The 26,083-nt window shown below is 40.7% G+C and overlaps 1 long non-coding RNA gene across 1 annotated transcript; it reads left to right on the top strand.

The window, feature by feature from the left end:
• Nucleotides 1-780: 780 nt before the first annotated feature.
• LOC126933994 (uncharacterized) lies at nucleotides 781-24,609 on the top strand. Its single transcript, XR_007718799.1, has 3 exons — nucleotides 781-869; nucleotides 23,332-23,383; nucleotides 24,517-24,609. It is a non-coding gene; the product is annotated as an uncharacterized LOC126933994 (long non-coding RNA).
• The last annotated feature ends 1,474 nt before the right edge of the window (nucleotides 24,610-26,083 follow it).

Below are 26,083 nucleotides of genomic sequence, written 5' to 3'. Positions count from 1 at the left end.
GGATGTAAAAAACACATGTATTAAGTACACATGTTAAAGGATGTTAAAAGATGTAAAAAGGATGTTTTCTTTTGTGGACTTTTAATTAAGATCTCAAACCCGGGGAAAATAGGTATTGAGTATCCCCTCATTCAAAAGCAAGTTACTTGACTATCTCTGCAGGACTTGCACAGAGAATGACCCGAAACTAATCTGTCTTTATACATCCTATTGCCTCCAGGCTATGTAAGAACAAGCTAAGGATTTCCCAAGAGGTCCAGAGGGAGTCAGAGTGCTGGGACATTCCCCAACCACAGGGGAGATGAGAGCTTTTCAAAGAGTCCAAAGAGGTCTGTTCTGACAGCATAGAGACTGAGCCTGACTTCTAGTGGATAAGAGTGTGTGTTTCCTGTGGGACAGACAGGTGAGGACTCTGGGTTATCCTGGGGCAAGAGCCACTGGAAGCCAGGGCTTGACAGAGGAGTCATTGGTGGCCAATGAGGAGATACTGTCCATAACAGGGAGCTGCAGTTGGAGTTCTGCAGTTGGGAATCTGCAACCCTGGAGAAGCCAAAGGCAGAGTCAGTGGGGAAGATGGGTAGAAGATCAAGGAAGGGAGAAATAATGAAGGAATTATCACAGTCCCTTTCCCTATTGCTGGTCTCAAAACATGATTCACAGCAGAGCTTAGGAAGGGGGGAAGTTTTGGATTGGGTAAAAGACTGAAGTTTGGGTATATGGTATTGAAGTTTTAGAATTTTGAACTAATGGAAAAGTTCTGGAATTTGCCTGAGGTTCCATCCAGTGCCACAGAAGGAAGATTAAAAAGAGTCATTTTACCAGAGGATGGTGAAAAATACAGTGGCATTCTGTTTACACACTTAGTTCAGGTCAGTTACATATATTAGTACTATTTCTTATTCATAGGTTTTCATCTATGTCCTATTATCTGTCTCTTCATCTATATGCCAGAAGTATATTGTGATGTCCATTGTAACTTTCAATGATGCTTTAATATTTGGCAGATTAAAAAAATAGTTTCCATTTGGTAAGGGTGTACTGTATACAGGATCATACATAATCTCATACAACCCTTACCCCACACGTGCAAGGTTACTATTTTCCCCATTTTAAAGCTGAGGCTTAAGGAACTTAATATCACAAAGCCATTATGTGGCTGTCAGATCCTTAACCTACACTCTTGACATTGGACTGTGCCCAACCTGCTATGCCCCCTTATTAATCTTTTGTCAAGAACTTCATAGATACCCTTGTCTATTTCTCCCTATTACCTTAGGATTAGTTTGTCAATGTATTTGGCTGAATGAGTAATTACCTGATCAAGCATATTCTCTTTCCAGGTTCTCTCTGCCAGAGGAGATTCTTCTTCTAAGGGACAGTTATTTTTTTACATAGTAGTCAATCCAGATAGGCAGATTGTCACACTAGTAGGGAAAAATGCCCCATGTATTTTCCTACCTTAGTCTCTTCATTAGTTCCTTCCTCCCTGGGTTGTTTCCTTATAACATTTGCCCTCTAAAGTGTACCGTGTTTTTTCCTCAACTCTGCAGTGCTTATATTATTTTCCCTACGTTAAACATTTGGAATTAACCATTCCCTTACCCTCCCACTTCCACTTCTTCAAATTACCCCTTTCTTTAAAGCCTAATTCATGTTTCAAATGCTCCACCATTATCCTACTCAGTAGCAGGCATCTTTTCAGTCTGAATTTATTGTGTGCTGCTTGATAATGTTATGAGCCTTCCTGTGATTTCATGTTTGCTATGAAAAGCATGGCTCTATCTCAAGGGTTCTTAGTAAGAACTGATGAGGGTGGACAAACCTGTTCTATGGGGTGGTGATGGAATGGGGTGGAATGGACAGATCAACTTGTGTAATAGGTGTGGCCTGACAGCTAACTCTCCAAATTGTCAACAGTGAAGTGTGCTGCCAACCTGAGCCTGATTCTAGCCAGCATCTATCCCCAGGGCTAAATGGTCATGCCAATCACACCCATCTACGCTCAATGCAGTCAGCGCAACTTGAACATGTTTCAATGTACTGAAGAATTAAATCTCCCAATCTCTCCCTTGATTCCAGGATGGAGGTAATCGGGCTGTCAGGCATTTAAAAATAAACCTCAAGTGTCTTTCCTCTGTCAAGTGTTGACCTAGAACTGAGATAGGGAAGACAAGCACCATGCCTTCAGAGGGCTTATGACACCAGTGGAAGGAGAAAGAAAAGTAAGAAATCAGAAGTTCATGATTGCAGTCATAGACTCACAGCCCAAGGACATCTTTCTGAGTCAATGGAGAGATGTAGAAGAACATTTAGAGCAAGATTTCTCAACTGGGGGTAATTCTGACCTCTAAAGGACATTTGGTAATGTCTAAAGACACTTCTAATTGTCATAAGTGTGGGACTGGGGACTGCTAATGGTGTCTAGTGAGTAGAGGCTAGGGATGCTGCCAAACATCCCAAATGCACAGTATCAGGGAAAACCAGCCCTCGGTATTTCAATGTGGGTTCTTTTCTATTTCCCTAAGTGTCGGCTGGTCTGAGAAATAAAGGGAAAGAGTACAAAAGAGAGAAATTTTAAAGCTGGGCATCTGGGGCAGACATCACATGTTGGCAGGTTCTGTGATGCCCCTTGAGCCACAAAACCAGCAAGTTTTTATTAGTGATTTTTAAAGAGGAGGGGGTGTACAAATAGGGTGTGGGTCACAGAGATCATATGCTTCACAAGGCAATAAAATATCACAAGGCAAATGGGGGCAGAGTGAGATCATAGGACCAGGGTGAAATTAAAATTGCTAATGAAGTTTCATGTCCCACTCGGCATGCATTTTCATTGATAACATCTTATCAGGAGACAGAGTTTGAGAGCAGACAACCGGTCTGACTAAAATTTACTAGGCAGAAATACCCTCATCCTAATAGGCCTGGGAGCGCTAAGGGAGACTGGGGCTTATTTCAACCCTTATCTGCAACTGTATAAGACAGACACTCCCACAGCAGCCATTTTAGAGACCTATCCCTGGGAATGCATTCTCTTTCTCAGGGCTGTTCCTTGCTAAGAAAAAGAATTCAACGATATTTCTCCTATTCACTCTTGTAAGAAGAGAAATATGGCTCTGTTCTGCCCAGCTCTCAGGCACTCAGACCTAATGGTTATCTCCATTGTTCCCTGAACATTGCTGTTATCCTGTTCTTTTTTCAAGGTGCCCATATTTCATATTGTTTAAACACACATGCTTTATGAACAATTTGTGCACTTAATGCAATCATCACAGGGTCCTGAGGCAACATACATCCTTCTCAGCTTATGAAGATGACAGGATTAAGAGATTAAAGTAAAGACAGGCATAGGAAATCACAAGAGTATTGATTGGGGAAGTGATAAATGTCCATGAAATCGTCACAATTTATGTTCAGAGATTGCAGTAAAGACAGGTGTAAGAAATTATGAAAGTATTAATTTGGGGAACTAATAAATGTCCATGAAATCTTCACAATTTATGTCCTTCTGCAACTGCTTCAGCCGGTCCCTCCATTCAGGGTCCCTGACTTCCTGCAACATTTCTCCTTTTCTTTTTATATAAATGTGCCATGGTGATGAAGGCTTGTTTGTTCTCTCGATTTTGACACAGGATTCTCTTACTGGTCCGGCACACTAAAGACAAGCCAATTAAACAGAGAAACATAATTCCAAAATTTACTACAGTGGAGCCCACAATAGACATAATCCAAGTTGTGGGGTTTAGTACAGAAAGATTTTCTGCCACCTGATCTAATGCCTCAGCTCCAGGCACAATGGATAAATGAGCTTGAGAGACTTCAAAAATTTGTTTCTTTAATTTAGTTATGTCCAATGATAAATTATCTTCCTTACCCAGAAGGTGTCCTTTGACCACTTCCTGAATGATCAGTCTCATTATAGGAATACGGGGTGATACAGAAATCCGAAGTATTCCAATCGCACTGCATTTGCATGTGATGTTCAAGACTTACTACCTGATCTCCAAGCCAAATATCAGACTGTCTTAAATTATTAATTTAGATTAGCCAATTTTTGATCAATGCCTCGTTGAGAATTCCACATTTGGGTAGAATTGGCTTGCCAATCATTAACAAAATGAACCATTTGAATAGATTGATGTAACGCCATTCCGGCAGTGGTGACCATTGCAGTGACTGTAATTAGACCCATGATCACAGTGATTAAAGTGAAAACAAATCTCTTAGATCTTTTTAGAATTTGCTGTAACACTTCTTTAATTAAATGTATTGAGGGGGAGGATTCCAAAGATCTGGGCAAAGTTACCAGAATCCAGATTCCTTCTTGAGCTAGAACCAACATTACACTTTTCCTGGAGTCAAAATGGGAGTTAATACAAGTGTATAAACGACAATTAATGCATTGGACGGTTTGATTGTTCATCCAAATTTTGGTATTTCCCACTAACAGCATGTAAGGAGGCTTAACACAACTCTGCATGGGAATAATCAGGTTGGAGGTAAGCAAAGCAGAATATCTGGATTTATGTTGATACCGAGGGAGAGGGACGGTATCGGGGACAACAGACAGAATAGTTTCCACTTCCCATACTCACAGTACAGACATGGCAATAGCCAATTTCCAAAGTTCTGGGTGTTCTGGGCTCAGAATGGGGAGTATCATACGAGGTCTTGGGGGGGTAATGCCTTTATCTTCCCATTTTAAGGGAAAGAATGAGCTGAACCTCCTATGCAAAGTAGAATGATGATTCTCATTCTCCCAATAAGAAATAATATAAGTAGCCTCCAGGCATTCCCTTCCACTACAGGAGCAATTGTTTTTTAAATAGCCCTTTGGTGCCCAGTCTATTACTAAACCATATGAGTCATTTTTTAGTATTACTGCATGTGAGTTAACACAATCTTCCCAAATTAAAGTTTTAGATGTGCCCTCAAAATTTTTAGGGCATGGTTTTCCTGCAGGTTTATATTGAAAATATGGGGTATCTCCTATTACTCCCCCTTTCATTTGTTTTAAAGGAGAAAAGGAGAGGCCGGAGACCAAATGTCCCAGTTCCTTTGTAGCTGATCTCTCCAGAAGATAAGCAGCCCAGACTTGAGTTTCTAGATGGATATAACCAGGTGCATGTCCAAGGCACAGAGGGGGGTATTCATAACTCATGGTAACATTAAATGCAGTGCCTTTTTCTCCTGGTTGAGCAGGGCAATGGTCATCTGTAGCTCCAGGCATCCATACACTATCGTTAGTGTAGATTTCCACAGAAGTATCCATCCAGGTGAGAGGTCGAGTAAGTGGAGGAAAAGGCATATAAGCCCAATAAGAATAATTTTGTGTAGCAGGTAAATCAGTGTGAGAGGAAACTGGTGAGACAGAAAGTATAAGGAGGAGAATCATTAAATAAAACCTAGTGTAAGCAAGATTCAGCGCTGAAGGAGGAAGAGAAGAACAGAGGGATGTTATCTTCAGGCTAATAGAAATGGTGAGATTTTTAGGTTTGTAAGGAGAAAAAGAAAGGTAATCAGGAGAAGTGGAATTAGTTAGATGGGTCTCCATTGCCATCAGGGAGAATTGAATCAGACCCATTGTGATTTGGTGTGCCAGCTTATAAGGAGTTGGCACAGATCTCACCACATCTGAGGATGGTCTCTGACACGGACGGCTTTTCCCTGTGGTTTTCATTGTCATTGTTCACCCAAAGCTTGAGTCTCCTGGTGGGTACCCAGACAGGGGATTGATGATCTCCTGGTGAAACACAAGCATATCCTCTTCCCAATGTTATAATTGTGCCAGGTTCCCAGGTATTGGTTTGGGAGTTTTTCCATAACACTGGCTTGCCTTCGTTTAGGGAGAATTTTTTGCCTGTATGATGGTGTTCGGCTGCAGTTAGATTATTATCTTTAGGAACATTTAAAACATTTAAACAGTGCCAAATGTAATTGGGAGTGGGGGTAGTTAAATTATGTTTTTGTTGTTCAGACTCTTTGGACAATTGGGTTTTTAAAGTGCGATTGGCCTGTTCCACCATAGCCTGTCCCTAAGGATTGTAAGGGATTCCAGTAATATGGGAAATTCCCCACTGTTGCATAAATAAATCAAAAACTTTACTAACATATCCAGGGGCATTGTCTGTCTTTATTTGATATGGAAGCCCCATAACTGCAAAGCAGGAATACAGATTTTTTTTAACATGGGCTCTGCCTTCCCCTGTTTGGCAAGTAGCCCAGATAAAACCTGAGAAGGTATCTACAGAGACATGCACATATGAAAGTCTGCCAAAGGAGCTAACATGAGTCACATCCATTTGCCACAAAGCATTAGGAGTTAGGCTTCTGGGATTAACACCAGGTTCCTGATTTGGAAGTACAAAGACCTGACACTAAGGGTAGCTGTGAACAATAAGCTTAGCCTGTTTCCAGGTAAGAGCAAATTTATCTTTTAATCCAGCAGCATTGACATGAGTGGGATCATGGAACTCCTGAGTTTCTTGGGCTGCAAAAGAGACCAAACAGTCGACTTTATGGTTACCAGTAGACATGGGTCCTGGTAGAGTGGTATGAGATCTAATATGCGCAATATAGAAAGGGTGTCTACATTGGCGAACCACTTGTTGTAACCTTGAAAATAAAGAAGCCAATTCAGAGTTGTCAATATGTTTGATAATAGTGGTTTCTATATTTTTAGTGGCATGTGCAACATAAGCAGAATCAGAGACAATATTTAAAAGTTTGGGGAAATCCTGTAAGGCAGTATTAACAGCAATTAACTCTGCCTTTTCAGCAGAGGTATAAGGGGTAGAAATAAGCTTGTCTGTAGGACCTACATAACCAGCATTGCCATTACTGGAGCCATCAGTGAACACTGTAACGGCCTCAGGAATGGGCTGATCTTTGGTTAATTGAGGGACCACCCAAGACGTCACTTTTATAAAATCAAACAATTTGTTCTTTGGATAATGATTTTTAATAACGCCAACGAAATCAGCCAAGTGAATTTGCCATAGTATGGAATGTTGAAAGGCAGCTTGAAGTTCGAGCCAATTTAAAGGAACTGAAATTAAATTTGGATCAAATACGGAAATTTTAAGTATTCTACACCACGCCTGTCCAATTAGAGTGGCCATTTGATCTAGATAAACAAAGTTTTTGACACAGAATGAGGAAGAAAACACCACTCCATTATGTTGAACCACTAGGCCAGTAGGGGAGTGAAATGAAGTGAAAACCAGAAGCTGAAAAGGCTGAAATGGCTGTACTCTAGATAACTGGGTGGTCTGGATTCTTTTCTCTATGAATTCCAGTTCTAGTGAAGCCTCAGGTGTCAAAGTCCTGGGACTGGGACTGCGGAGATTGGAGTCTCCCTGCAGCATGGAAAACAAGTTAGACAGTGCATAGGTCTGGAATACCTAAAGTAGGTCTTAAATAATTAATGTTACCCAAAAGTTTTTGGAAGTCATTTAAAGTTTTCAAAGAATCTTTCCTAATTTGAACTTTTTGAGGTTGAATACATTGTTTATTGACCACCATTCCTAAATATTGAACAGGAGTGGTCTCTTGAATTTTATTCTGAGCGATGTGTGATCCAGCCTCTGTAACACCGTGGCTCAAAATTTGATAACAGTCAATTAATTCTTTATCAGTGGGGGCAGTGATTAAAATATCATCAATATAATGAAGAACATAGGCCTGGGGAAATTGGGCTCTAACTGGTGAAAGCACTAGCCCAACATAAAGCTGGCAGATTGTAGGGCTATTTAGCATTCCCTGAGGAAGTACTTTCCATTGATAATGAGCTGCAGGCTCCTGATTATTGATAGATGGTACAGTAAAAGCAAATTTTTCACAATCTGATTTATGTAAAGCAATATGAAAAAATAAGATCAATAACTGTGAGAGGCCAGTTTTTAGGTATTAAAGCAGGGGCAGGCCTGCCAGATTGGATGGCCCCCATAGGTTTAATTACAGCGTTAACAGCCCTTAAATTGGTTACCATCCACCACTTGCCTGATTTCTTTTTTACTAGAAACACAGGAGAATTCCCGGGGGAAAGAGAAGGTTCCACATTTCCAAGTTGTAACTGTTCAGAAACCAAGTGGGTTAAAGCCTCCAGTTTTTCTTTAGAAAGCCGCCACTGCTGAATCCAAATGAGTATGTCAGATTTCCATTGTAGAGGGATAGGAACAGGAGGCGTGGCAGCGGCTGCCATTAAAAAACCAGCCCTGTCTTCTTTTACAGTAATTGGGAGGGGTTTAGTAATCCCTTCATATTTTGGATGGAGACTGAGTCCAGGAACAAACCCCATGTTTTCCATCATATGCTGACTGGGAGCACTATAAGAGTTATGTGGAATATTAATTTCAGCCCCCTATTGTGCCAGTAAATCTCCATCCCAAAGATTAATGGGAATTGGCATGATATAGGGCTGAATTGTACCGTTTTGACCATCAGGGCCGGTGCAAGGCAAGATGAATGTGCTCTCATAAACTTCCTCGGCTTTTCCAACACCTACTAGTCCCATGTTAGTGGGATGTTTAAGCCAGGAGGAAGGCCATAAACTAGAGGAAATAATAGAAACATCAGCCCCAGTATCTACTAGGCCCTCAAACTTTTTTCCTTGAATGTGTATGGTGCAGGTGGGCCGTTGTTTAGAAATTACATTAATCCAATAAGCGACCTTTTCACTGCCTGAGCCCATCCCAGGGCCACGTGTTTTGTCTCCTTTGTTTAAAACGATATTAGGTAGTAAAAGCAATTGAGCAATTGACTCACTGGCCAGAATGGAGACAGGAACCTTGGCAGACATGATTAATTTAACTTCATCAATGGAATCAGAATTAATGAGATCAGTATGAATGATGATACCTTTAGCAGAGGTGGATCCCCTACCTAACACCAAGCCCACCGAACCTTGAGGTAAAGGGAAAGTGACCTACGTGGGGACAATTAAAGGCAAAGAGTTAGGTAGTAAGTTTAGAGGAATAGTTCTATAGAGATTGACTGCTCCGCCCCCTACCGTGGAGGTGGACAAGCATTGTACTGAGACAGAAGGAAGGAGAGGCTGGTACCCATTTGTGTTGGCTGTAGGTAAATTTGTTTGTGCTGGGGGCTGTGTCGGGACCGCCTGAAGTGGAAACACAATATTAGTCTGAGTCTGAAGGGTCCCATTTGATATCGGGGCCTGGGACTGGCCCCGCTCTGCGTTTCCCTGGTTTTGTGGCAGGGCGTTTCCATCTATATCATACTTAGAGCAGCAATTAGTTGCCTAATGTTTACCTTTGCAACAATGTGGGCAAACAGTAGGAGCAGCATTTGGCCATGTTTGTTGAGTTGGCTTGGCCGCTTTTAAGGTTTTAACAGTGCAGTTTTTTCGAGTATGACCAAGTTGACCACAATTATAGCAGGCTCCAAGAAAAGAATTAGTGGGACCAGTTTGGTTGGTGTCCTTCATGGCCCGTGCCCACAGAATAGCTCTGTAGGTGTCTGATCCAATGCCTTTACAGGCTTTAATATATCCTGGCAACTCCTTGTGATCAGGTAAATTTTGTCGCTGGATAGAATGCACAGCCATTTTACACTCATGGTTCGCATTTTCAAAAGCTAACATACGAAGGAGAATACCATGAGCGCGCTCATCAGAGACAGATTTTTGAACAGCATCTTCTAATTTAGCTAAAAAATCTGGGTATAATTCATTGTGACCTTGTTTAACCATGGTAAAAGAAACAGGAGCTTGACCTGGGGTGCGTAATTTATTCCAAGTTCTCATACACACCTTTGTTACTTGCTCTGTGGTAAGAGCATCAAAGTTTAATTGGGCATAAGCATCAGAGAAACTACTGGAGCCCGTGAGCTGAGCCTGAGTAATTAGAATGCCATTAGTCTGATTTAGCTGAGCCTGCAAACAGGCCTCTTCTGACCACCAGGTATGGAATTGTAAATTCTGAGATGGGATTAGAACAGCTTTTGCCAAAATGTTCCAGTCTAAAGGAAGCAAAATGACCTCACTACAAAAAGTTTGTAATACCATTTTAACATAAGGAGAAGTAGGACCATACTGAGTACAAGCATCCTTGAATTATTTTAAAAAGTAAGATTGAGTGGTGCATAGCGATGCATTTGTACGCCTTGAGCATTAGGAGGTTCTAGTGCAACCAGATAAGCCCATGCATCTAATCCACTTGTTTCTTTGTTTTGGTGTAATAAGCGTTGCATTGAAGTTTCAAGAGTAGGCACCTGAGATGGAGTCGGCACAGAAGTGACAGGAAAAGCATGCGTAGATAAGGGAAACTGAGGTTGAGGTGGTTGGACCAGAATGAGAGTGTGAGAAAAGGGGATTGGGGTAGCAGAAGGAGCAGAAGTATACTGGTGATTACTAGCTTCCATGTGTGAAGAAGGGTACAGAGAAGCAGGCTGAGTGGATGGCAAAGTGACAGGTTGAGGAACTGAAATGACAGGAGGGTGAGGGGCTGAAGTGGATGGGGGAGGGCCTGAAGAATTATAGGTAAATTGTAGTTTGGTCCCAGGGCCATTAGATGACTCTGGAAGTTTGAAGACAGAAGAATTAGCATATATATAGTCCCAGGCTGTCTGAGTCAGGGCCGTGGGAGCTACAAGTACTGACTCTTCATGAAAAGAAAAGATCATCGGGGGTGACCATAATCCAAAGTCACCAGAGTTAGACATTGAATTATCAACATCATCAGGTTGGGGAGGAGTAGCTGAAGGGAGAGGCTGATCAGATAATGAAGGCCGTGCGGGACAGGAAGGTTGAGGAAGAGGTGGAGGGTCATCAGATTCAGAAAACTGTGGGAACCGTAGAGGGTCACGGGATTGGCATGGCATTAGGATGGCATGTACCAAGGCCCAATCACCCCAAACAGTGATGGAAACATAATTCCCTGTGGAGACCAGTTCCCGAATGTTGCACCAACATGATCCCATAGTTCTACATCTAAGATTCCTTTTTCAAGAAACCAAGGACAGTGTTTTTCCACCGCCCTGAATAGAGTGACCATATTTTCCATGGTTACTCAGACACTGCCCTGTTTTAACAGGAGTTTAATATAGCAGAGATAAGCATGATGTTTAGACTCCACATGACCCATAGTTGGCCCGGACCATACATAGACTACTCACCACTCATCAGGGAGTTGAACAAGTGTTTCTGTGGACCAAACCAATGACGTTTCTCCACACCTACCAAGGGAATTAGGTTTCCACATGCACTTGGGAAAAAGAAAAAAACACATTGGTGAGCCAGATATTGGGGCAAACCAGCCCCTGATATTTCAATGTAGGTTCTTTTCTATTTCCCTCAGTGTCAGTTGGTCTGAGAAATAAAGGGAAAGAGTATAAAAGAGAGAAATTTTAAAGCTGGGTGTCTGGGGGAGACATCACATGTTGACAGGTTCCGTGATGCCCCCTGAGCTGCAAAACCAGCAAGTTTTTATTAGTGATTTTTAGAGGGGAGGGAGTATATGAATAGGGTGTGGGTCACAGAGATCACATGCTTCATAAGGCAATAAAATATCACAAGGCAAATGGGGGCAGAGTGAGATTGTAGGACCAGGGTGAAATTAAAATTGCTAATGAAGTTTCATGTCCCACTGGGCACGCATTGTCATTGATAACATCTTATCAGGAGACAGAGTTTGAGAGCAGACAACTGGTCTGACTAAAATTTACTAGGCAGAAATACCCTTATCCTAATAGGCCTGGGAGCACTACGGGAGACCAGGGCTTATTTCATCCCTTATCTGCAACTGTATAAGATGGACATTCCTAGAGTGACCATTTTACAGACCTACCCCTGGGAATGCATTCTCTTTCTCAGGGCTGTTCCTTGCTGAGGAAAAGAATTCAGCAATATTTCTCATATTTGCTTTTGTAACAAGAGAAATATGGCTCTGTTCCACCCAGCTGTCAGGCACTCAGACCTAATGGTTATCACCATTGTTCCCTGAACGTCACTGTTATCCTGTTCTTTTTTCAAGGTGCCCAGATTTCATATTGTTTAAACACACATGATTTACGAACAACTCGTGCAGTTAACACAATCATCACAGGGTTCTGAGGTGACATACATCCTCATCTTATGAAGGTGATGGGAATAAGAGATTAAGGTAAAGACAGGCATAGGAAATCACAAGAGTATTGATTAGGGAAGTGATAAATGTCCATGAAATCTTCACAATTTATGTTCAGAGATTGCAGTAAAGACAGGCATAAGAAATTATGAAAGTATTAATTTGGGGAAGTAATAAATGTCTGTGAAATCTTCACAATTTATGTTCTTCTGCCATGGCTTCAGCCGGTCCCTCCATTCGGGGTCCCTGACTTCCTGTAACAGCACAGGACAACCCCACAACAAAGAATTATCTGGTCCCAAACATCAGGTGTGCCAAGTTTGAGAAACCCTTCTTTAGTGGGAGGGCAAAGGGACTGAGGGCATCAGGATTTTCACTGACTGGGCTGGGGTTCAGGGCTGAGGGCCAGTAATAATAGGAACAAGGACAAAGAAGACAAAACAAAGGCCTAAAAACTAGGGCAGAGGGCCAGTTGGATGTACAGATTACCAGCAGCAGTAGTGTCATGCAGCTGTCATGAGTGACAGCTTTATGAGCTTGGCCACAGAAGATGATTTCTAGAGCCATCTAAGGGGAAGGATCACCTACATGCCTGTGATGGACTCAGAATGAACCTACAGGTGCTGGCTACTCTTGGCTGAGTGAAGGAAGTCAACAGGGTTGAAAGTGGCCTTTCAGCAGGCATGTGGCTCATGTCTGTAATCCCACCACTTTGGGAGGCCGAGGTGGGTGGATCACGAGGTCAGGCATTTGAGACCAGTCTGGCCAACATAGTGAAACCCTATCTCTACTAAAAATACAAAAAATTAGCCAGGAGTCATGATGGGCACCTGTAATTCCAGCTACTCGGGAGGCTGAGGCAGGAGAATCACTCGAACCTGGGAGGCGGAGGTTGCAGTGAGCCAAGATTGTGCCACTGCACTCCAGCCCAGGCGACGGTGCAAGACTCTGTCGAAAGAAAGAATGAAAGAGCGAAAGAGAGAAAGAAAGAAAAAAGAAAGAAAGAAAGAAAGAAAGAAACAAAGAAAGAAAGAAAGAAAAGAAAGTGGCATTTCAGTGTTCCCTAAATAATTTCAGGGTAGGGACTAATTCTTAGCATGTTTATGTCCTCCATAATGCTTAACCAAGTGTCCTATATTTGTTCAATTACTGCTTATTAATTGACTGATTGATGGTGTCCTTAATTGGTCATGCCATTTCCATCCATCTATGCCCAGCACAGCCAGGACAACTTGGACATCTTCCAGTGTATGGAAGAATTAAATCTTCCAGTGGGGATCTTGGCAATCATGTCACCAATAGGCTTGGATTCAACTCTGCATTTAAATAGGAATGAAACAAGCACACTCCATCCCTGTGGATAGCAAGCAGCATAATCTGCTTATGGCTGGGCACCTGTGAGAAATGAAAGTAATAGGCGGTAACTTCAGTGATGAATTACAGAACAGTTTCATTTAGCTCATTCCACCAAGAAAAAGCATCCCAGCAGCCTCTGGAGAAATTTATGTACCTTAATTTAAATTAGTGGATAATTTCAGATCAGCTATTTTACATATCTAGCTGCTTCTCCTTCCCTCTGTAGGCCACCTCTTGCCCTTTCTCTTCCTAGATCTGGCTCTCAAAGCTAAATATTCTAGAAGTTAAACATTGAAGTAGAAATCAGTGGACATGATTCATATCCCTACCCTCTCAACAGATGCCTAGCCTTGTTCCTTTTTGACAGAGCCTTGTTTTCACAATTGTCATGTTATCTCATGGAGGAAGTTGTTACCTCCTCCCATGATAGTTACATGACCATGGAGAACCCTAGAAGTCAGACAGACTTTACAATCCAAAGAAAATTACTCCTTGGTGGTAGGATTTTAGGCACCACAAAGGCAACTGTGGACAGAGAAAGCCTCTGACTGGCCCTAAAAATCACATCATATCTATAAATAAATAATGATGCCATTGTTTGATCATTAACTTCCCGTGGGACGTTGGCCGTGAAACTTCATCTTTTTGTGTCTCTATTTCTCCCTTCCTGATGATACTTGCTTTCCATTTGCCAATCCATAACTGGCAAGGAGATCATCGAATGCAGTGGGCAAAGGCAGAATTGCTCTCTTTTTCATAGTACTTGTTGTAGTTCCACATATGGTGACTAAATTCCTGGAGCAGAGACCCTGGTGCACACTGAATTGGCCTCATTATATGATGAGCAAGATCTTCTATCACTGTTACTCCTTACCGTTGTGAAGACTTATTTTATGTCAACTTTTAGTCAACTTAGCATTGTGATAGAAAACAGCTAAACTACTACAGTTTTCTAAGTTCAAATCAAGAATTCACTCACCCCCTAGCATCTTACTAAAACCTGGGTTTCCTATAGGGAAGGATAAATTGCCCACAAAGTTATGACTACCAGAATTGGGACTCTGTTCTGTGAAGTGGAAATAAATGCGGAGACCATTTTTTCATCCTGGAGTAAGCAGAAAAAAAGCAACAGTTATTTTCACTTTCCTTTGGCACACTTGGTTTGGCCTAAAACCATCAACTGTAGAGGTATATTGGTCTTGAAAAGAAAAAACAACCAAGGTGTACAGAAAAGGAAGTGCCTGCTTGCATAGTGGAGTTAGAGAAGGTTTCCCAGAGGGGCCATTTTACCCAGTCATTGAATGCTGGAAAAGTAGAACTTTTATAGACATACAAGTATCAGAGGCATGTGAACCAGAACAACTCCATCTTGAATAGGAGCTGGGCAAAATGAGGCTGAAACCTACTGGGCTGCATTCCCAGACAGTTAAGGCATTCTAAGTCACAGGATGAGATAGGAGGTCGGCACAAGATACAGGTCATAAAGATGTTGCTGATAAAACACGTTGCTGTAAAGAAGCTGACTAAATCCTACCAAAACCAAGATGGCCAGGAGAGTGACCTCTGGTCATCGTCACTGCTACACTTCCACCAGTGCCATGACAGTTTACAAATGCCATGGCGATGTCAGGAAGTTACCCTATATGGTCTAAAAAAGGGAGGCATGAATAATCCACCCCCTATTTAGCATATTATCAAGAAATAACCATAAAAATAGGCAACCAGCAGCCCTCGGGTATGCTGTTTATGGAGTAGCCATTCTTTCATTCCTTTGCTTTCTTAATGAACTTGCTTTCACTTTGCACTGTGGACTCGCCCTGAATTCTTTCTTGTGCGAGATCCAAGAACCCTCTCTAGGGGTCTGGATAGGGACCCCTTTCCTGTAACATATTTCTCTTTCTTGTAACACTAAGAATAACAAGACATTACAGTTGTTTCTGTAATAAACAGCCAACAAACATTAACAGCTTAAAATGGTAAAGGTTTATTTCTTTATACTGTGTGTCCTTTCTGGGTTTGCAGGCACACTGTGTATTATTGTCATTCAGGAACCAAGCTTCAAAGTTGCTTGTTACCATGCCAGAGACAAAATTAAATATATCAAAACATACTGGCCCCAAAAGTGACACATAACACCTCTACTCAACTTCTGCTGGGGAACACAAGGCACATGGCCATGCCTAACTTCAAGTGGATGGGAGAGTCATTCTTCCATGTTCCCAGAGGGTAGGAAGCAGAATATTTGTGAATAGCCTTAATAACTATCCTGAGGCATGTGGCTAAGAAGAAAGGCATAAAAGAGCCTGGCATGTTTGAGGCATAGTAAAAACATGAAATCTTAGGTTGGAAACTACCAGCGAAAAATGTTGTATGCCATACAGTTTGGAATTTGTTCTGAAGGTGTGAAAAGTTTTTTTTTTAAAAAGAACGTTAAGCATTTAACGTATTATATTTGTATTATATTTGTTTGAGGTAGCTGATAATCAGATTAAATCAGATTCCAGCACAATGATCCCCCTTGCCGCCACATGTGGAGAAATTCACAGATAACCTTGATGGGCTCCTCCATATGGGCTCCTAGGAAGAAAGAGTGAGCCACGGTTCATGATGGAGCAGCACTAATTTGCTTTCCTAATTTTATAACAGGAAAAGCAAAGTATTAGGCAGTATGAACTGATCATTTTGCATTGCAGCATACTTCTTAAAGTTCATTCAGGTACCATAGGCATTACCATGCATTATGCTAGGAGCACTGCCTCATGGCCAGTAAACTGAAATGTTATTTCCAGACTCTGGTAAAAAGTGAGATTAGCAAATGTATTTACAATTTGCAATCCTAGCCCTTCACCCAGGAGCTGTGTTGAAACAACCTGAATCTAAGGGCATAATTACAGAGGACTCGGATTTATAGTTTGAGGCTTTTTGCCTGAGTACTTTCCCCAATTCACCCACTACTCTGAGCACAGAAATCCACAAATTTCCTGTCCTGAGGTGTCAGAGGGCAAAGGTCACAGTATCAGAGCAACCAGAATGTTTGAAAGTGTGTTGGTTTCCTATGGCTGCTGTAACAAGTGGCCATAAACTAGGTGGATTGCAACAGCAGAAATTTATTCTCTCACAGTTCTGGCTGCCAGCAGCCTGAAATCAGGGAGTCAGCAGAGTCATGCTCCCTCTGGAGGCTCTAGGAAAAATCCATTCCTTGCCTTTTTAAGTTTCTGGTGACTCTAGGCATTCTTTGGCTTGCAAATGTATCACTACACTCCCTGCTTCCAAAATCACATCGCCTCCTACTCTTCTGTATGTCTTCTTTTCTGTTTCTCTGTCCCAACACTCCCTTTGTCTCTCTCTTATTAGAATACATGTGATTGCATTTAGGGCACACCCAGATAATCCAGGATACATTCTTGCTCTCAAGATTCTTAATCACATTTTTGTCCCATTCATTTCATTTATTCATTTTGAAGGTAACATTCATAGGTTGCAGGGATTAAGATGCAGAAACATATCTTGGTGGGTGCAGGGGGCTACCATTAAAGCTACTGCATAGTGGAAATCCTGGGAGGAAGGGTTCTTCAGAGGGATTGAGCCCCAAGATATGCATTTAAAATATGCACAAAGCTTTGGCTAGTTGTCAAACTATACTATAAGGGTGTGACCTAAGACAGCCTGATCAAAAAGCAGCAGCTGAAAACTGAAAAAAACCGAGTGGAGATTCCAGCTGCTGCCAATGGAAAGAGAGCCCATTTGGAGTTTGATTCTACTTAAGTTAACTCTCTGCTAGAAAAAAAAAAAAATCATGCTCCAAAGAAATAACAGAATCTAAAGCCTCTATGGAGGAGGTGGCTTCAGGTAAAAATTGTATAACCATAAGCAATTACAAAGCTTTACCTGGCAGCCTGGCAAGGGGGAAAAGTTGCCTTCCCCTGCCCCATGCCAGACTTGGTGCACAGTTAGTACATTGCAGTCTCTGAAGGAAGTTGAGACTCCTTCAGAGACTGAAGACTCTAAAGTAGAGGACTCTAGCACCCTCTCCGCCAACCCGAGTTAGCCATGCTCTCGTGCATATCTACATTTCCAGCCAAGCCACCTCTGTTCAGCAGCCTCCTTATGGGTAGGGTTGGGTAGAGTTCATCTTAGATACCATGCAGGCACCTCTGCCAAGATCTCCTTACCCTTGAGGGCAATTTTCACCACTCTGACTCAGTCTTTTTCATGCTTATCTTTTTCCTGTTTCTCTCATTCCATTCCCTGAGTCCAGAAAATGGCAGGAACCTTTTGTTTCCCAGCTGCAGTGATCCATCTGACCCTTACTTGGTGCCACTCCATGAGGAAAAATGGAGCATTGAGAGAACTGGCACTACTCTTCTCTTTTTGGCCTCTTGCTTAGATTAATACAGTAAGTGAATAAAGGCTTGATTGTTGCTTTTGGTTTGGCTGTTTTCTTAATTGATCACCTTGACACCTCATAGCTCTTAACATCTACTCTATATATTCATAATGTACAGTTTTCAATTAAAAAATGAGACATGTAGAAACATGAAAATGATGGTGATACTCAAGAAGAAGGAAGACAAGGATGAGGAGAAAAATACAAACCAGACCCAACATTGTCTAAATGCTGTAATTAGCAGACAAGGACTTTAATGCAGCTGTTATAAATATGGTCAAGGACTTAAAGGAAAATATATGTAAAATTAATAAGCAAATGGAGAATATCCATAGCAAAAAAAAAAGTATATTAAAGAACAAATTTGAATTCTAGAACTGAAAAAATAAAATTATTGAAATAAAAATTTATTGACAACTATAGATTGAAAATAGCAAAAGAATCAGTGAATTTGAAAATAGATCAATAGAAATGATCTAATCTGAAGAATAGAGAAAAAATGATGGAATTAAAATGAACAGTCTCTCAGAGAACTGTCAAACCATTTATCAAGCAGCTTAATGTATATGCAATTGGAGTCCTGGAAACAGAAGAGATAAAAAATTGAGCAGAAAAAATACTTGAAGAAATACTGAATGAAACTTATGAAGGAAATCAATTAAAGATCCAAAATACTCCCACAAACCCCAATAAATATAAATGCAAAGAAAATCACATGAAGACATATCACAGTCATACGGATAAAATGGAAAGATAAAAAAGAAATTTTGAAAGCAACCAGAGAAACAATGATGTATTACACACAGTGGAAAATGGATGCAGATCTTGGTTGGCTTCTTATCAGAAACAATAAAGAATTGAAAACAATCGCTACTTTCCTGGCGAAACCTATGCTATGACTCATATCTCAGTCATATTATAAGCTATAGCTAATAGATAGAAATCTGCTTTAATCACCCACACAAAGTGTCATTATAGAGACTAGGGCCAGGTTTCTTACTCATTATGGAAATATTAGAACAAATGAGCAATCTCTTAAGGGTGGACAATAAAATTCTAGGCTTGGAAAGGGACATAGTAGTTCCAGTCCATTTCTAGATAGGTAAATCTAAAGAGAGATGTAATCCAGAGGACTAAATGGGAGTAAACATAGAAATGTAGTGCACTGATGGAATAAAAGACAGGCAGATAATGAAGACACTGTGTAACCCAGATGTGCCCAAGTTATCTAGCCTTCTGCACTCATCCTCCTTTTAATATTCAAATAAAACAACTTAAATCCCATTCCAAGAGTGTTTGTGAACTCATGGTCAGCTTTTCTTCCAAATTCCTGCTGCTCTTACTGAATCATTGGCATTTATTCACTATCTCACCTGCAACAGCCGCTATCCTCTCTCCTCTCATAACTTCAAGGGTGGAACCAATCCCTTTTTTATTCATATACCTAAGTGCCACTAACCCAAGGCTATTGTAAGAAACAGCTTTACTCAAGATAATAGAGAATAAATTTTACACAAACTGATAAAACTGAAAGTAATCAAAGCTTATACAAAAGGTGCAAGAACAAACAACAAACATCCACAACTCTTCCAGATTTACCAATTTACCAATCATTAACATCTTGTCACATTAGCTTTGTCTCTTTTATTCTCTCTCTCTCTCTCTCTCTCTCTCACACACACACACACACACACACACACACAGACACACACACAGACACACTTTTGGAATCATGTGGGAGTAAATTGCAGACATCAGGACATTTCATCCTAGGCATTTCAGCATATATAAAATAAGGCTATCTCTTAACCACAATACAACTGTTAAACTCAGGAAATATAATATTGATATAACAGTATTATTTAATATAGAGCTTATATTTATATTTTGCCTGCTGTTCCAATAAGGCCTTTGTACACATTTTTAAAAAATTCAAGATACAATCAGAATTATGCATTGCTTTTAGTTGTTATGTCTCCTTAGTCTCCTTTAATTTGAAACAGTACTTTTCCTTTTTAATAACTTGATTTTTTTGAAGAGCATTGGCCATTCGTTTTGTAGAATGTCCCTCCATTTGGGTTTGTCTGATTGTTTTCTTAGAATGAGATTCAGGCTATACATTCTTCGTAGTCATACAATATAAGTTGTATTGTGTCCTGTTGGGGATCTTAGGTATATTCATATTTGAGAACCGCTGCCAACTGGCTCAAATTGCAGCCAACTTTTAAAATAACGCTTTTAATATTTATGCTAAAGAAAACAACTATTAAGATTTCACTGGCCAGGCATGGTGGCTCACGCCTGTAATCTCAGCAGTTTGGGAGGTCAAGGTGGGTGAATCACGATGTCAGGAGATCGAGACCATCCTGGCTAACACAGTGAAACCCCGTCTCTACTAAAAATATAAAAAATTAGCCTGGCATGATGGCGGGCACCTGTAGTCCCAGCTACTCGGGAGGCTGAGGCAGGAGAATGGTGTGAACCTGGGAGGCAGAACTTGTAGGTAGTGAGCCAAGATTGTGCCACTGCACTCCAGTCTGGGTGACAGAGTGAGACTCTGTCTCAAAAAAAAAAAAAAAAAAAAAAAATTTCACCATAAGCAGAGATTTATTCTAGACGCTTCATATATTGTCTCATTTAAGTTTCATAATAATGCTTTACTATTATTCCATCTTCAAAAATGAGAAAACAGTCTCAGAGAAGTATAAGCCTACAAGCAGCAGAGATGGGAGTCAAACCCAGGTCCATATAACTCCAGAGTCAATGCTCAATTCATATTGTTTGGCTCTATGTCTCCACTCAAATTTCATGTCAAATTGTAATTCACAATATTGGTGGAGGGGCCTGGTGGGAGGTGGTTGACCATGAGGGTAGACTCCCTCCTTGCTATTCTCATGATAGTGAATGAGCTCTCACAAGATCTGGTTGTTTGAAAGTGTGTAGCACTTCCTCCTTCTCTCTCTCCCTCCCCCCTACTTCAGCCATGTAAGACATGCCTGCTTCCCCTTCACCTTCTACCATGATTGTAAGTTTCCTGAGGCCTCCCCAGCCTTGCTTCCTGTACAGCCTATGGAACTGTGAGCCAATTAAACTTCTTTTCTTTATAACTTACCCAGTCTCAGGTATTCTTTATAGCAATGCTAGAACAGAAAATTGGTACCTGTAGTGGGACATTGCTATAAAAATACCTGAAAATGTGGAAGCAGCTTCAGAATTTGGTAATGGGCAGACGTTGAAACTCTTTGGAGAGCTCAGAGGAAGGTAGGAAGATGAGAGAAAGTTTGGAACTTCCTGCAGACTTGTTGACTGATTGTGACCAAAATGCTGATAATGATAGCGACAGTGAAGTCCAGGCTGATGTGGTCTCAGATGGAGATGAGGAACTTATGGAGAACTGAAGTAAAGGTCACTGTTGCTATGCTTTAGCAAAGAGACTGGCAGTATTGTGTCCCTGCTTTAGGAATCCATGGAACTTTGAAGTTGAGAGAGATGATTTAGGGTATCTGGTGAAAGAAATTGTTAAGCAGCAAAGTGTTCAAGAAGTGGCCTGGCTACTTCTAACAGCATATGTTCATATGCTATGCATGAACAAAGAGATGATTTTAAAATGGAACTTCTATTTAATAGAGAAGTAAAGTATAAAAGTTTGGAAATTTTGCAGCCTGACTATGTGGTAGAAAAGAAAACCCCAAATTCAAGCCAGCTAAAGAAATTTACATAAGTAAAGAGGAGCTGAATGTTAACAGCCAAGACAATGGGGAAAATGTCTCAAAGGCATTTTAGAGACCTTCTAGCCAGCCCCTCCCATCACAAGCCTGGAGACCTAGGAGGGAAAAATAGCTCCCTGGGCTGGGCCCAGGGTCCCGCTGTCCTGTACAACCTCAGGACACCACTCCTTTTGTTCCAGCCACTCTAGCTGCAGCCATGGCTAAAAGGGTCCCAGATGTGTTTCAGGTCACTGCTCCAGAGGGTGCAAGCTGTGAGCCTTGGTGGTTTCCATATGATGTTAAGCCTGTGGGTACACAGAGGGCAAGAGATGAGGCTTAGTAGCCTCTGCCTAGATTTCAGAGGATGTACAAAAACACATGGATGTCCAGGCAGAAGTCTGCTGCAGGGGTGGAGCCCTCATGGAGAACCTCTACTAGGGCAGTACAGAGGAGAGATGTGGGTTTGAAGTCTCCACACAGAGTCCCCACTGGAACACTGCCCAGTGGAACTGTGAGTGAGGAGAGGACCACTGTTCTCCAGAATACAGGTGGTAGAGCTACTGACAGCTTGCACTGTGCACCTGGAAAAGCTACAGACACTCGAGTCTATGAAAGCAGCTGTGGGGGCTGTACACTGCAGTCACAGGGGCAGAGCTACCCAAGGCCTTGCGAGTCCACCCCTTGCATCAGTGTTGCCTGGATGTGAGACATGAAGTCAAAGGAGATTGTTTTGGAACTCTGAGATTTAATGATTGACCTGCTGGATTTTGGACTTGCATGAAGCCTGTGGACCCTTTGCTTTGGCCAATTTCTCCCTTTTGGAATGGGAGCATTTACTCAACGCCTGTACCTTGATTGTATCTTGGAAGTGATCAACTTGTTTTTTACAGGCTCATAGGTGGAAGGGACTTGCCTTGTCTCAGATGAGCCTTTGGACTTGAACTTTTGAGTCAGTGCTGGAATGAGTTAAGACTTTGAGGGATGGTTGGGAAGACACAATTGTGTTTTGAAATGTGAGAAGAACTTGAGAATTGAGAGGGGCCATGGGTGGAATGATATGTTTGGGCTCTGTGTTCCCACCTAAATCTCATGCCAAATTGTAATTCTCAGTGTTGGAGGAATGGCCTGGTAGGAGGTGATTGAATCATGGAAGTGGACATTCCCCCTGCTGTTCTCATGATAGTGAGTGGTTCTCATGAGATCTGGTTGTTTAAAATTGTACATAACTTTCCCCTTCTCTCTCTCTTCCTCCTGTTCCAGCCATGTAAGATGTGCCTGCTTCTTCTTCACCTTCTGCCATGATTGCAAATTTCCTGAGGCCTCCCCAGTCATGCTTTCTGTACAGCCTGTAGAATTGTGAGCCAATTAAATCTATTTTCTTTATAAATTACCCTGTCTCAGGTAGTTCATTCTAGCAATGTGAGGACAGAATAATACATCAATCCACTCCTCTGTACCAAAGTAAGGTCATCCTGGAAATCTACCTTAAAACCAGTTAGGAGAGGATGAGTCATGGTCTACCTTGGGGGCAGAGCTAGAAGGAATAAAGCAGGTACATAGGTTGAGCAGAGCTTCTTTGCTGGGCACAAGTGCCCTTGAGTGAAGTGGAACAAAGAGGTTCCTAAAAGCCCCAAGTAAAAGTAACCAAGCAAGGCCCGGCCTTACTAGAGACATATTCATGTATAGTGGGAGTACTTGGAACTTCTGCTCTTAGGCATAGGCAAAAGTCTGTCTGTGCCACTCACCAATACATGAACAAGAATTTCAAATATGCTTAACAGGTGACTTTTTTTGCTTTCAGGAGAACAATGGGTCAACCTGTAGGTGACTGGATAAACCATTAAAACAGCCAGGTAAAATCAGAATATAATACAGTGGCCTACAACATAAAAGACTGGGCTGGTCAAGATAGGTCTAGTTAATGTAAATGTCTATTAAGACCTTCCTCTCCAGTAATCAGATGCTTGCTTATGGAAAGGAGATCACAATGATCAATGTAGACAAGCTTTGACTAGGTTAAGATATTAGGAGAAGTAGAAGAGGCAATGTATAGGCTTCTTGGGATCCTAACTAAAAGACACTGGGACCAAGTCTTCAAAGAAACAATGTCAAGCTGGGAAAAAGAGGCCTCAGAATTGTGGAAGTCAAAAGACAAAAAATGCAGTACCAGCTGTTTACAGTAGGCCCACTGCCATCTCAAACCTACAGTAGGGCTTGAGCAGGCACATTGGCTTCAGGATCTGATTTTTATGATGGAGATGGCAAGAATAGGGTTGTAGCCTCTAAGATTAGGCCTACAAGTCACCTTAACAAGAGTAGTTGCTCTAATAATTGATTCTTTACAATAGACCAACAACTTGGGGATTCAATTATTCATTAAACAAATGTTTATCATGCACCTATTCTGTTAGGCAATTTTAGGTGCTGGAGATACATCAATAAAAAATAAGACAAATCTTATTGCTCTTATGTTTCTCATATTCCAGTGGAAAGAAAGAGAAAAATTATGATAAATAAATAAATTATGTTATATTAGCAAGTAATAATTAGTATGGAAAAAACAAACAATTGTAAGTGTGGAAGGAGTATGGAAATTTTAAATGGGATAGTCAGGGTAGGCTTCACTTAGAAGGTGACATTTGAGCAAAGAGTTTAATGATAAGGAAACATTGTGAATATCTTGGGAAAGAGTTTTGCAGGCAGAGATAACAGCCAGTGAAAAGACCCTGAGGCAAGAACTTGCTTTGGGCACAAAGCCTAGTTCATGCATCCAAACAAGAGGTTGGAGCAGTTTATTTCCTCTCTTTGAGGTCAGGATAGATTTTGGGAACTGATATGAACAGAGCCAGCAAGGCAGGAATCAATATCCAGTAGCTATAAGGAGAAGTGGGGATGCAGAGGCTGAGACTAGGACTGGACCTGAGAACAGTAGTATGAACTCTGCCACTTCTCACTCAAACTATTGTCTCCTTTTCTCTTTTTCCAGGATCTTCTTTCTGCCTAATCAACATGTTATTTGTAAGCATGAAATCTGACTTTATGAACTCTGTGATAATGTACAATGTTTTCAAATTGTTTCACTAAAGGAGTAATTATAAAGTCTTAATTGCTTATCTTTTATATCAAAACATTGAAATAACATTTAAATAGATCAAAGTGTTTACAGAAAGATGCAAATTGACTTTATCACAAGAATGTGCTAGAATCTGGACTTTGCCTTGGTATATAAGTCAGGCTGCCTGTTCAGTGCTACCTTAACTCCTGAAAAATAGGGACTCCTGCTCAAACTGAGGCTGTACATATCACAAACACCAATGAATGTGGTAAATAACATGTAATACTTTTGGCAACTAGTCAGTGCTTGTTCATTGTTACCCATAACTCAACATTTGCTCTTGTGGTAACACCACTCAGGCCCCAAGGAAATGCTTCAGTACATTTCTTGTTCTATGTGCTCAAAGTACAAAGTAACTGTTTCAATAATACTGTAACGTTTATGGGTTATGCTGCTGTTGATATTGGACACAAATGGCTTTGAAGTCAAGAGAACTGGAGCAGTGAAAGTGGCTAGTTAAGAGAAAAGATAAATTAATTGACTTATCAAATCTCTGCTCTCAGATAGCATGCATACAATGATTTCTTGTGCAACGAACTATCATTTCTCTATAATGCTGAGTGTCTACATTTTTGCTTCTGTTTGATTTCATGTTTTCAGAGTTTCTCATATATTAGTATGAAATCCCAACAAATGCAAATGGCAGCTGAGGAATATTTTATAATATCAAATAATTCACATCACTTAAATTTTTATATATGTAGGTCTATACATAACTTTTGTAGTGCATAACACAAATTTTTACTTTGACAATTAGATGGATATGGTATATGATAATTGTGAATTCTTTCATGTAAAAAAGTTTGATAAAATTAATTTCAAAAAGTAAAATAAAAGTTGATATTCACCAGTTGTAGTTGTATTTCTTATATTTTAGGAGAAAATTTAATCTGAGAGCACATAATATAGTTTTAATTAATTTTTTACATTTACTTTAATTAAGATTTTTAACTAAAATTTACACAGATTTTTAGAGTTCAAATATATGTCTCAGCTTTACATTCTCAAATCATTGCTATCAATAGAACAGGATTTTTCCAGAATGGAGACAAAAAAAATGAATGTAATGAAATACATACATAGTAAATTTTAAATTATGGTATGTCTTAATATTGTTGTTTATCCAAACATTGCCAGACTATTCACGGGCACCCAGATGCAGCAATAACTAAATGTAATCACTTTTGATATTTGATTCATTTAAATTAAAATCATAACTTTATACATATTTTTTGATTTTATCTTTATGAAGATACATTTGTCAAGATTAGAAGTAACATTTTATTCAATGATTGGTTTATAACTTTTACATATTTAAACAAAATATATGTTCCTCCATTTGTACTCTTGCCCTCGGCCTTTGAAATATTAGGACAGCTTCTCCACTGGCCTTCTATCCACAGGATCTTTTCAGTATGATGATATGAAGCCCAGGGCT

This window comes from Macaca thibetana, chromosome 13 (genome assembly GCF_024542745.1).
Source record: "Macaca thibetana thibetana isolate TM-01 chromosome 13, ASM2454274v1, whole genome shotgun sequence".
Lineage (NCBI taxonomy): Eukaryota > Metazoa > Chordata > Mammalia > Primates > Cercopithecidae > Macaca > Macaca thibetana.
Note: the sequence above shows the minus strand (reverse complement) of the source record. Positions and strands in the feature narration are given on the sequence as shown.